General features: G+C 42.7%; 1 protein-coding gene across 4 annotated transcripts in view; it reads right to left on the reverse strand.

The window, feature by feature from the left end:
• The window catches only part of CDK12 (cyclin dependent kinase 12), a 151,032-nt gene that overhangs the window by 47,395 nt on the left and 91,578 nt on the right, over nt 1-12,059 (reverse strand). For 2 of the 4 annotated variants that reach the window (XR_016281886.1, XR_016281885.1), the window contains 2 exons: nt 6,052-6,146; nt 2,381-2,587 (listed from right to left, as the gene is read on the reverse strand). The gene's annotated coding sequence lies outside the window, so the exon portion shown is untranslated. Of the gene's footprint in view, nt 1-2,379; nt 2,588-6,051; nt 6,147-12,059 lie in introns of those variants that run through there. The other 2 variants (XR_016281883.1, XR_016281882.1) reach the window with 2 other exon arrangements.

Consider the following 12,059-nt stretch of genomic DNA (forward strand, 5'->3'; position numbering starts at 1 on the left):
CCACATCTTTAAATAGAATATTACATGACATATTGCAAAATGTAATAAGCCAGCCCTTCTGTATTTGGCCTGCAGCTTGGAAAAGTTATTTTTCCAGACTAAACTGGCCATGGACTGGGAGATTGTATGATGACTAGTTTAAAAAAGTAACTCTTGATCATCTGCTTTGCTCATACTAGAGAAAGTGGAGAAGAAACAAAAACATACACAATATGATGCAGTCATGGGATATTTGAAACAAGGTTGATCAAACATTATGCTTTGTCAAATATTTTGCAACAAAAGGATCACAGAAATATTCTGTCCAGATCAAAGGAGATAGAGTGCCTTTTAAAATACTTGTAATAAAAAAATAGGACCAAAGGTAATGAGGAACATCTTCTTTGTTGGGAAGCATGATGCACAGTAGTGGATCTCTGCAGCAGAGAAATGAATTGGCAAGGCAGGACCTGAACAACAACTAGTCCCACATGCACATCCCACAAACACATGGTCTAGCGGGGGGGGGGGGGGGTGTTAATTTTTTTTAAAACCATATATAGGGAGCTTTACTTAGAAGATTTGTTCATTATCAAATACATGGTTTAAAGAAAGAACTGAGGAAAGAAAAAAATGTCTTCAGGTGCAGGATGAGTACTGAATGAGAATGGGGCTGTGCGATAACATTCGTTCCATTCAGGTTACATCCCATTCCCAGCCCACAGGAAAATGTTGTGCGATAATCTCCTATGCCACACTACAGCTTGAAAAAGTACTGTGTTGGACTACAACCCCCCAAAATACCCACCCAGCATGTGATTTTTTTTTAAAGTAATGGGGCCAAGCTCTCCGAATGGTTCACAATCAGGCTAATCCACATAGGAGAAAACTGACTCCAGACCACCCTCACACCTTCACCTTGTTCTCCCTCCACCCCACAGATATGGAAGGCCATGGGGGGGGGGGACTAACACGAAGATTCTTCATTAATCATGCAACCAGTTGCTCCCATGTAGCTGCCTAAAAGTGATCCAGTCTAGTCTGTAGGCTGACTCAGCCTCGGCCAGTCTGCACGAACAGATTGCATTTTTATTTTATTTCTTTTTTAAATTTTTTGCTTTCTTTTTTGGATGGTGGCGGTAGTTGTTTTTTGCAGACCACATGGTGTTCCCTTTCAAAAAATAAAATAAGACACCCCAATGCAATCCTCCTCCCTCCCACCCCCTCCCTGCAGTCTTGGCCATTGCAGTGCCAGCAATTTATTAAGGACAAATGTACCGATTGTTGCTAAGCAACAGGTCTCGGCACAGGACAATCAGAGGAAGCAGCACGCTGGCAGTCCGATGGGAGATGCATTTGGAAAAGTTGCCCAGAATTGAGTTTCCAGTCTCAACGCTGGGCATGAAGGTCTGTTAGGGCTTTTCCACATAATTATGTAAGGCGTGCCCCTAATACTTTTTTTTTTCTCCCCATTGCCTTAGTATGCTGGCCCCATAAGACCCATTAGGAAGATGGCAGTGTACAACATCACATCTGCATGTAATGGATTTGGGAGGGAAGAGGCCTTTCTGCTTGGGTTTTGTGACAGGTATATTGGCCAGCATGGCGGTTTGCCTGCTTACTCTGCGTGGGCTATAGACATTTATGAACCATCTCAATAATGTTTGATCCAGTAAGAGAGTACGGAAGTTGTGGGTAGGATGGGAGCTAGAATGCCTGAGAATCAGTGGCAGCAGGTTTTAGACTAGAGAGGTAATAGAAGTGCAGTTTAAGATCAGAGCCCAAGGGTTCTTTCATCATTTATTCATCCAAGTTTCCCCTGATGATGGCTGGATCTCCACTGCAGACAAATTTGTTTTGGCACCGCCTTAATTGCAACAGCTCCATGCTGTGGAATTCTGGGAATGGTAGTTTGATCAAAGCAAAGCTGTGGTGCTACAACAAACTACCATCCCCAGAATTCCAGAGCATGGATCCGTGGCAGTTAAAGTGGTGTAAAACTGGATTATTTCAGTGGTGAGGGTGCAGCCCCTATTTACCAGCCATCTTTTCCTTAACAAAGTACAAGGCAACTTAAAAAGGTATTACTTGCAGTAATTAAAATCAACAAACCTATGTAAAACCTGTGTGTAAAACCTATATTTAAAAAAAGCTTAAAAGAAGCCTCCTCCCCATCAATTTCAGCTCCATAGGCAGCAGTTAATCACACCAAGAGCACCAGTTTTTAAAAACCCATACACCTATGTCAGACTTCTGCAACTCTGTCTTCCAAGAGGTAGCCCTCAAGCATGAATTGTCATATGATGTTTCAAGACATCCTCCCAAATTAGCCAAAGAAAATTCCAACCCACACACTTTTATAACTTTGGAACTTTAAAGTCGTTATGTTTTAATTAGATGGTGCACATTTGGTAGGGCAGTCTGTTTTATTGTTTTATTTTTGTACAGTACCTTCAACATAAGTGACACTATATCTTCATCTTCACCACCTCCACCATCACGGCCGCCATCATCATCATCATCATCATCATCATCATCATCATCATCATCATCATCATCTCAGACAAACATGGTGAAGGGGAGAACCATGTACACTGCCTTGAGCTCACTGGAGGAAATATGAAATATAAATCAAATTAATCAATTGGTGATGTCACTTAATTAAGCTGGTCTATGCCCATAATAAACTATTGGGATAGATAGATGTCACTTAAAAGTTGTCAGTCTATGAGCAATGCCTCAAAATATGTCACTTTGAAGTAGACCTGGCTCTAGAAGGTAGGTTTACTCTAGACCACAGCTTGGGAAAGTTACTATTTGGACTGCAAGTTACACAATCCCCAATGGATGGAGAGTCATCCAAAAAATTATTTGTCCAAGGTCCAGTTTAGACACATAGACAGATTGCCTTATATGTGAAAGGAGGAAACCTCAAAAATGTGTAGGGCCTTCTATACCTAATACCATGAAAAAGGGACTGTGGCTGAATTATCTCTGTGGCTGATGCTATGGCAAAAAATTTTTCCTAACAATGAGGTTCAATGTAAGCCATTTCTTCTGACCTGATAATGTATCTGTGAAATGTGATGAGTGTGCATAGGTTACACAGGGAGCATGTACAAGTACTATGGTTGCAAGGTATGTGTGATTTGTCACACTCAGGAAACAGTTTAATAATTGTGTTAGAAGTGTGTTAATGCTACAGCCAGTTGGACTCCATCTAAATGTTTCTGCTTTCTATTGTGGAGTGTCATCAACCCTGATGATTTCTGTGTAACCATTTTGTTTTCCTGGAGCAGGGAAGGTCTCACTAGAAATGTAAAATAGTGTAGTGATTCTGTCATTGCTTTGTTTTTAAAGTGAAGACAGGGTTATACTTAATAACACCCACCAAGGTTTTTTTTTTAATTTATCCGTTCATATTCTTTTAAATTATTGCTGATGAAAGTTAAAAAACAAGATCACAACACTATTTTAAATTGTCCAATTGTCTGAATTGGAGAGAGGGGGACTATAAATGCTTTTGTAGAAATAACATCACTGTTCATCATAATTCTAAGATGGGTGATGATTGACAGCTGTCTCCTGGATCAGAGATGTGTCCGCAGAACATTGCTCTGTTGAATTCAGTCACAGTGAGCTAACTGTGCCTTTAAGCACCATCCAGCTTCGACTATCCCTGTCCCTCTGAAGTAGAGAAACCCTGCTGAAGTCTTGTTCACAAGCCCTGCCAAGAGACTGTATCATCATTTCCTCTGATGGTTGTGTGCCAAAAGGACAGAAGCCAAAATGGGGCAACTAAGAACCTATGTAGAAGTGAAAAATATTTTTTCCCTAATTCCCAAAGGATTTAGGTTGGGATGGCCAACAGTTCAGTAGTGGATGAGTGGACTGCTGCTAGACTCCAGGAGCTGGGTAATGTTGAATTTTGTTCAAAAAAAGAAAAATAGAAAAGAATGGGAGTGGTGGAATGAATTGGCCTGTGTGAACCCCTTTCTTCGGGAAGGGGAAATGTGTGCCAAACCAGATGTTCTTGGATCACAACTCCTGTTATCCATCACCATTATTTGCAATGGTTGGACCTGATGGGACTAGCAGTCCAATAGCATCTGGCTAATTGTGATCACTGGAGGAGGTGAGCTGCAGAACTTTTTTGTGTGTGTGAAAAACGTATGCGTACAAAACCCCACATTTTCTTGCACAAGAAACCAAAGGGATGGTGGGATTTTGGGACAAACATTTTTTGTGTGGGGAAAAAGGTACTAAAATATGAAAAACATCTCATGACAATCCACTGTTTACTTGGCAGAGTCTCTTGTTGTGCCAAGTTTCCCTTTCTCTCTGAGGACAACAAAATGTGTATTCTGTACATCACTAAACTAGCAGTATGCTTGCTGCCTACTCCCTCAGAGTTGGAGCCAGAGATGGAAAATGTGTGGCTCTCCTGAAGTTGTTGGATGGGAACTTCCTTCCACCCTCACCATTGGTTGACTAGCACTGAGGGGAGCTGTAGGCCAGCAACATGAATGGCACACTTCATTCATAGAATCATAGAATCGTAGAGTTGGAAGAGACCGCAAGGGCCATCCAGCCCAACCCCTGCCATGCAGGAAATCACAATCAAAGCATCCCCGACAGATGGCCATCCAGCCTCTGCTTGAAGACCTCCAAGGAAGGAGACTCCACTACACTCCGGGGGAGTTTGTTCCACTGTCGAACAGCCCTTACTGTCAGGAAGTTCCTCCTAATGTTGAGGTGGAATCTCTTTTCCTGCAGTTTGCATCCATTGCTCTGGGTCCTAGTCTCTGGAGCAGCAGAAAACAAGCTTGCTCCCTCCTCAATATGACATCCCTTCAAATATTTAAACAGGGCTATCATATCACCTCTTAACCTTCTCTTCTCCAGGCTAAACATCCCCAGCTCCCTAAGTCGTTCCTCATAGGGCAGTGATGGAGAACCTTTTACAAACCGAGTGCCCAAACTGGAACCCGGACCCCACTTATTTATTGCAAAGTGCCACGTCCCTCTGGCTTTCTAGTAAGAAACTCTGGCAAACCCTGTGCTAGGGCGATAGCATGTGTGCCCACAAAGAGGGCTCTGAGTGCCACCTCTGGCACACATGCCATAGGTTCGCCATCACTGTCATAGGGCATGGTTTCCAGACCCTTCACCATTTTAGTTACTCTCCTTTGGACACACTCCAGTTTCTCAATGTCCTTTTTTAATTGTAGTGCCCAGAACTGGACACAATATTCCAGGTGGGGCCTGACCAGAGCAGAATATAGTGGCACTATGACTTCCCTTGATCTAGACACTATACTTCTATTGATGCAGCCTAAAATTGCATTGGCCTTTTTAGCTGCCGCATTGCATTGTTGACTCATGTTCAACTTATGGTCTACTTGGACTCCTAGATCCCTTTCACACGTAGTTTCATTCAGCCAGGTGTCCTCCATCCTATATCTGTGCTTTTCGTTTTTCCACCCTAAGTGTAGTACCTTACATTTCTCCGTGTTGAATTTCATTTTGTTAGCTATGGCCCAGTTTTCTAGTCTGTTCAGGTCATTCCTGGGTCTCTTTCATACTATGCACTTACAACCATTTGATATCACTTCATCACTAGATCCATGGCTCCATGTTACGTAATTCTGAGGTTTGCAATCTGGTGAGGTGCCAGAATTCTCTGGCAGAGCATTCAAAATGTTGTCTCACTGTAACAGTTTCAAGGTTGGTTTCAGGAGTGGTTTACCATTGCTTTCTGCTGCGCAGTACTAACAAACATTAGCTGTGATGCCACCAATGTTGTCTCTGAGAGATCCTACACCAGTGTCATCCCCTACTACTGCTACTGCCTAGTAGATGTTTGGCACATTTAGTCTGGCTCCTTGGGGAAAACCTGTCAGACATGGGAGACTCTACCAGCAGCACTGCTGCTATCATTGCCTCTTGCCTCAGAGGAGCATGTGCCACGGTGGGAACGAATTCTAAATACTCCTCCCCAAACTCCAAATCCAGGGTGCCATTCTAGAAAAGATTAACACAGAGACCTTTTTATACATGTTCTATGTTTACCATTGCTTCCACTTGCTTCCTCCTCTTCCGTTGTTTCCTCTCTGCCAGACTTCAGATTGCATGCTCCTCAGAAACTGGACATCTCCTCTTGTACTCTGTAAAGCAAGGGTGAGCCACTGTGTGAAGAGCAGGGACCGGTTTTTACCTCCTTCCCCTGTTGGACAGAGACCCTGTAGACAGCTCTTATAACTTTAATAGTTGTATAGGATAGGGGATTATAATAGGTGTTGCTTGCCATGCAACCAGGCAAAAAGCAACACCTGCTGAAACCAAGACAGGAGCCCTCTAGTTTTCAGTCTTATTTCCAGTTGCCATTTTTACCCCGTTTAGAGGGTTCTGAGACTTTGGGAGATTCCCAAGGGATTTCAGTGGGTACAGAAGTGGGGTTCGGGGGCAACTTGCAGTCCACAGGCCACCATTTCTCCACCCCTGCTGTAAAGTGTGATGGACACTGATAATAGTATACAATAACTTGTCCAAAAAGGCACAGAAAATGTACAGGAGCAAGTACAATGCTGAACATCTTGCCTAAAAACTGTATGCACAACCCAGATGCAACAGCAATGACGAAAACCCCAACAAGGCCTGAGACACCTCTTTCCATGTGTGTTTGTGTGTGGGGTTGTGAATGTTCCCTCCTCCCTCCCTTCTTTACAACCACAGAATGAGAAATGCAGGAGGGTGGAGGAGAGAGAAGATGAGGCAGTGTGCACTGAAGGGGAAGCGGGAGTTGCTATAAAGGAGGTAGAGGGAACATCTGGTTCAATTTGGAGTGACTCTTGGTTCAGAGCCAAAAGGAACCATCATCAGATGCTTTAGGAAGCGAGAGGGAGAGAAAAGATGAAGGCATGCCCCAGGGGATGGATAAAGCAGGCAGGAAGAGACTGCAGCAGGGGAACCTGGAGGGTGAAAGATCAAGGCTGAGGTGGCCGGTTTAGAACCCGGCACAGCCATGGAGTGGTCAGACGGGCAAGAGCTGGGGAAGGACCAGTTCCTTTCCTGTTCAACAGCTTTGTTTCTTCAGCTGATTTACAACCTATGATGGTTATTAAACATCTTTTCTTTTTTAAAAAAAATACATACCAATCATAGAATCAGAATTGTTTTACCCCACAACAAACTGCACAAAGAGGACATTTGATCTGTGTTAAGTATGGGTATGCACTCTATCAGTGTAGCCAATCTGCCTGAATTTTCCTGGCTTGGTCATCCTCTCAATTGCCTGGGCCGCTTGCCAAAACAGAAGGATTGAAAGGGAGTGGAGTGAGAATTTGTTTCTACTGCTCATTGTTATTTCTTCTATTTTATATGTATATATAGGCTTAAAAAAACAAGTTTGCCTTTCAGAGGCAGAGAGAACAGAGTTAAACGCTTTAAACTGATCATTTTTAAATATTCTAGCCAGAAAAGAAGTCCTTTGAACACATTTAAGAGGCACTTTGTACTGGGGAAAGTGTGGGGGAGAATGCCTTTGTAATGCCTGGCATAAACAAATGGCATTCTGCAAATGTTCAGAGGCACTCAGCTCAAGGTGGCAGAATTTCTGAACACAGGCGCTGCCAAACCCTAGCACTGTGCCAGTTTAAACAATAAACTTGGTAAAGGCTCTGTGCACTTTCCTATGATGCCTCTGAGGATGGTCACTAAAATACCTGCCTTGCTCACCTCCCTTCTTTTCAGCTTTTTGCCTTGAGGTAGCGTTATTTATTCAACTTTTGGCCTAGATCTAACTCGAGTTTTGCATTTATCCATTGCATTTCTCACTAAAGCATACCCTCCAAATGCCCTCTTTTGGCAGGGACAGTTCCAATTAACCCTCTATTGCCCCATTATTTCAGTTGTTTTAAACTGTTTTTTTTTCTCCTCTTCCCACTTTCCTCCTTTGTCCTCAGCTTACTTCAGTCACTTCAAACTAGGTTCAAAGTACAAAAGTAGTTTGTACTCCATTACCTCAGCAGAGAAGAGAGAAGGGGAGAAATCTTGTCCTTCCCAGTAGGCTTAGGCAAAAGCAAATTGCTGCAGCCTCTCCTACCTGATATGTTCTTCATTAATAGTTATTGCCATCTTGACCACATTCTGATGTCGTGTGATTGTTCCAGTTGTCATATGTGAAATGTTTCCTTCATGACAACGTACACAATGGCATATTTAGGATTTTTGTGTGGACTCCCATCCAACCACTCAGCAGTGGTAGGCCTACTTCAGCAAGGTAGCTATATCCTGTGCCTCCAGAGCATATCCTAGGACCCTGCATTGAGACAGGTGACTGTGACTCTACCCTCACAGGCAAGGGGACATATAGTCAACATTTTGAGATTGCAGAAGGTGGAGAATGCTGTCTTGTATTAATGAGAGTCCAGCATCTTGATTCCAGAAGTGGCCACAGATGCTGTGGGGAAGCCCACAAGTGTGAAAGCCACAGTCTTTTCATGCTGTTTTCCTCCAGAAACTGGAATTCTGAACATATAGCAACTAAACATGGGAGGTAACTTGCTAATATAGCAACTAATATTTCCGAGCTAATAACAAAGCTTGGAAAAGCTACTTTTTTTGGACTCCTAGAATCCCCAGGTCAACATGGCTCCTGGCTGGACTGGCTGGCATATTCAAGAAGTTATGGAGTCCAAACAAAAAAAAGGTAACTTTTCTGCACTCTGCTAATAGCTATTGTTGGATATATCCACCATGATTTCTTTGCACCCAGCCTTTACAAGAAACCACCTCAGCCTTGGGTGGGGAAGGGGGCATCATTACATCTTGTGAAATTGAGTTCCATTGGTGTGTGATACAGGCCTTGCCTTTGTTCTGAATCCAGATCAGTTTTCATGACCCCTGAGTGCTAGTATTCTGATAGAGGAAGGGGAAAAACAGAAAACAAATCTCTATTCTGTATTGTTTCCCTGGCTTGTTCAGCTCACCTTGTAGGAGGGAGAGAAAAAAGGCCCCAAAGTCCACTGGTCGGACTAAAGGCGGGCGGAATTAAGATATAGAATGTTAACGTATGTCAGGAATAAATGAGTGCCACAAAGGAGTATAATCTGTTTTTCTAATATGACCACAAGCAGAGTGTTAGTGGAATTAGGCCGACAGCTGCTACGTTATTTCCCCCCTTCTCTCTTTTTCAACCCCCCTCCTCCTGAGCACTCTATGTGCCAGTAGGAAGAAAAAGGAGGAGGAGGAGGAAAAAAACCCAGCACCCACCACCATCCTATTTCTCTGCCTCCATTCTGCGGTTTTTCCGCAGGCACTGCTGCCGAGTTGGCAGTCCTTTGGCGTCACACCTTACTGCTTTTCAAGATTGCTCCGTAGAGAGCTGGGGAAAATGGCAATTTTGTGTTGACGCCGCTTGGCAGCAGGGGGAAGAGTGAAGAAAAAGTTGGAACCCGTGCCAAGGCTTCCCTGGGGAGAGATAGGAAAGATAGAGAGAGACAGGCATGGGGAAAGTTCACACACACACACATACACAGGGCTCTCTCACACACATGAGATGCAGTTGAGTACTTATGCATGTCCTTGGCCTGCTAGTCCATGTTGAAATGGACCAACTTCATTCTGAACATGCAACCTATGTTGCCATGACTAGAAGGGTGAGAGGAGGAGAAGAAGGCCAAGCGTGTTCCTTTCTGTGTGTTTGTGTATGTTGCTTAATTTTTTTTTATTTTTTTTGGATAGCAGTAGAATGCAGTATGCAAATGAGATTGTTATTACCGCAATGTTCATCAAGCTGAGCTGAGAAGACATTAATAGCCTGATGAATATGCATGTGAATTTGTTAATTAAGTTAATTATTCTGCTGAAAATGCATTCGTCTTCCAAGGACATTCTCCCAATGATTTCTACATGCTCCAGTCATTAGTCATGCTATATTTTATCAGTGAAATGAGTTTGCTTAAGTTGTTTTTTTAAAAGAAAAAAATAGATAGAAAAAGGAAATACAAAAATAAATGAAGGAATTAGAAAAGGCGAAGATCAAGGATAAGGTATACGTACGAGATAAATGGGAAAGGGAAGAATTTAAGGGGACAAACACAAAGCCAAAGTTTGAAGGGTCTCTTTAGTTTGGAAACAACAATGTGATATTCTTGCTTTTTTGTTAAAGGGGGGCAGCGTGGGTGATCCAAGCACACTCAATTTACCATTCCGTCTGTCCGTCTCTCTTCTTTAACTTCTGTCTTTTGTTTGATGAAAAAAAAACTTTTTTTTATTCTGGTGCCAAATTTCCAACACATTAATTAATTGTTGTAGCCAATTAACTGTAGTTGTGCAAATGAGTTTAGCACTAATTACCATGCAGTGCTTGTAATCACATAAAAACTTGCTGAGAGAGAGAGACAGAGAGAAAGAAGGGGTGGGGGAGAAGAAGGGAGGAAGATAAGCGGGGGGAAATAGAAGAAAAGAAGACAAAAAGGAAGAAGTAACTGATAATGCTGGTGCGCTGATAAAGCAATTGTACATACAAGCGCCTCGCAACACTTTCAGTTATGATAGCCAAAAATGCCTTGGCCAATAGGGACAGGAATGGTAAGGCAACTATTGGTGGTGGCTGTAGCCGATGATCCGTAGGTGGAGCCTTGGAAGAGTAGAAGGTGTGGCCTGTGAGACTATAGGATGGGGGTCTACAGTCGAAAAAGTTCAGCTTGGGGGGTTATGGACTTGGGCTTGCAGGACCTGAGCAGAGCAGTGAAGGATAGGGATACTTGGAGATATCTCATCCACAGGGATGCCATGAGTCAGAATCGACTTGACAGCAGCTAACAACAACAATACATACTCATACAATAGTCCTGATTAATCCTCGGTTGTCCCACTTTTTCTGATGTCTTTAAACTGTCCCGGTTTCTCCTCATACCACTTTTGTCCCCAGCTTACTTCAGTTGCTGCAAACTGAATCCAAAGGGTGAAAGTGGTTTGCACTCAATTAACTCAGTGGAGAAGATAAGAAAAGAAAGTGAAATCCTGCCCTTCCCAGTAGGCTCAGAACAAAGCAAATTGCTGCAGCCTTTCCAGCTTGCGTGTTCTTCCTCCCTGGTAACTTTTGCCACCATAACCACATTTTGATGTTGGCTGGCCACACATGTTCCAGGTTTCCTCTGTGACATTTGGAGGGTGTGGATACATAGTCTCCACCTAGCAATTACCACAGATTAAACCATTATGGGCATTGTGTTATTGTTGTCATATAATTTCAAGTCGTTTCTGATTTACAGCAATCTTAAAGCGAATCTATCATGGAATTTTCTTGGAAAGATTTGTTCAGAGGAGGTTTGCCATTGCCTTCCCCTGAGGCTGAGAGCATGTGATGTGCCCAAGGTCACCCAGTGGGTTTCCGTGGCCAAGCTGGGAATCGAACCCTGGTCTCCAGAGTCATAGTCCAGCACTCAAATCACTATGCCACACTGGCTCAGTTGTAGAATGCTGATATTAGCCTTTAAAATATCTTTAAATTGAGAAATCTACAGAGAAAACCCCACACACATTGGGTTCAGAAAAGGACCTTATTCACCAACATGGGCCTACGTAGACTTTGAAATCTTTGGAAAAGAAATACCTTTGCCTGGTCTTTGGACTCCACAGATGCATGTTTGTTTGTTTTAATTTAAATTTTTTATTGAATAATTTAAGAGGCATGTTTGGTGAGGGCATGGCCTTCTTGGTAGCTGTTCCCACGTTATGGAACTCCCTTCCAATAGAAACTAGATTGGCCCTTTCCCTGTTGTATTTTCATCAGCAAGAAAAAAACATCCCCTCCTAGAAGAGCTTTTGGTTCCTGAGGAAGAAGCTTTTGACATGTGAATGTTGTAATTTTTAAAAAAAGGACATGTTTTTAATTGCTTTTTAATTCAGTGGTATTTGAATAATTAAACTTCTTTGATGGTGTTTAACTTTATGACTTTTTGTGTTTTTATTTGCACCTCCTTCGTTAATCTCATTCTCCCAGTTTGGGGGGAAAGGCAGGACACAAATGATATAAGGCAGGATATAAATAGGTAGGATATAAAATAGAATAA

The sequence above is a fragment of the Sceloporus occidentalis genome, unplaced genomic scaffold, assembly GCF_023333645.1.
Source record: "Sceloporus occidentalis isolate IW3139 unplaced genomic scaffold, rSceOcc1.0.p SCAF_7, whole genome shotgun sequence".
NCBI classification, from domain to species: Eukaryota; Metazoa; Chordata; class Lepidosauria; order Squamata; family Phrynosomatidae; genus Sceloporus; species Sceloporus occidentalis.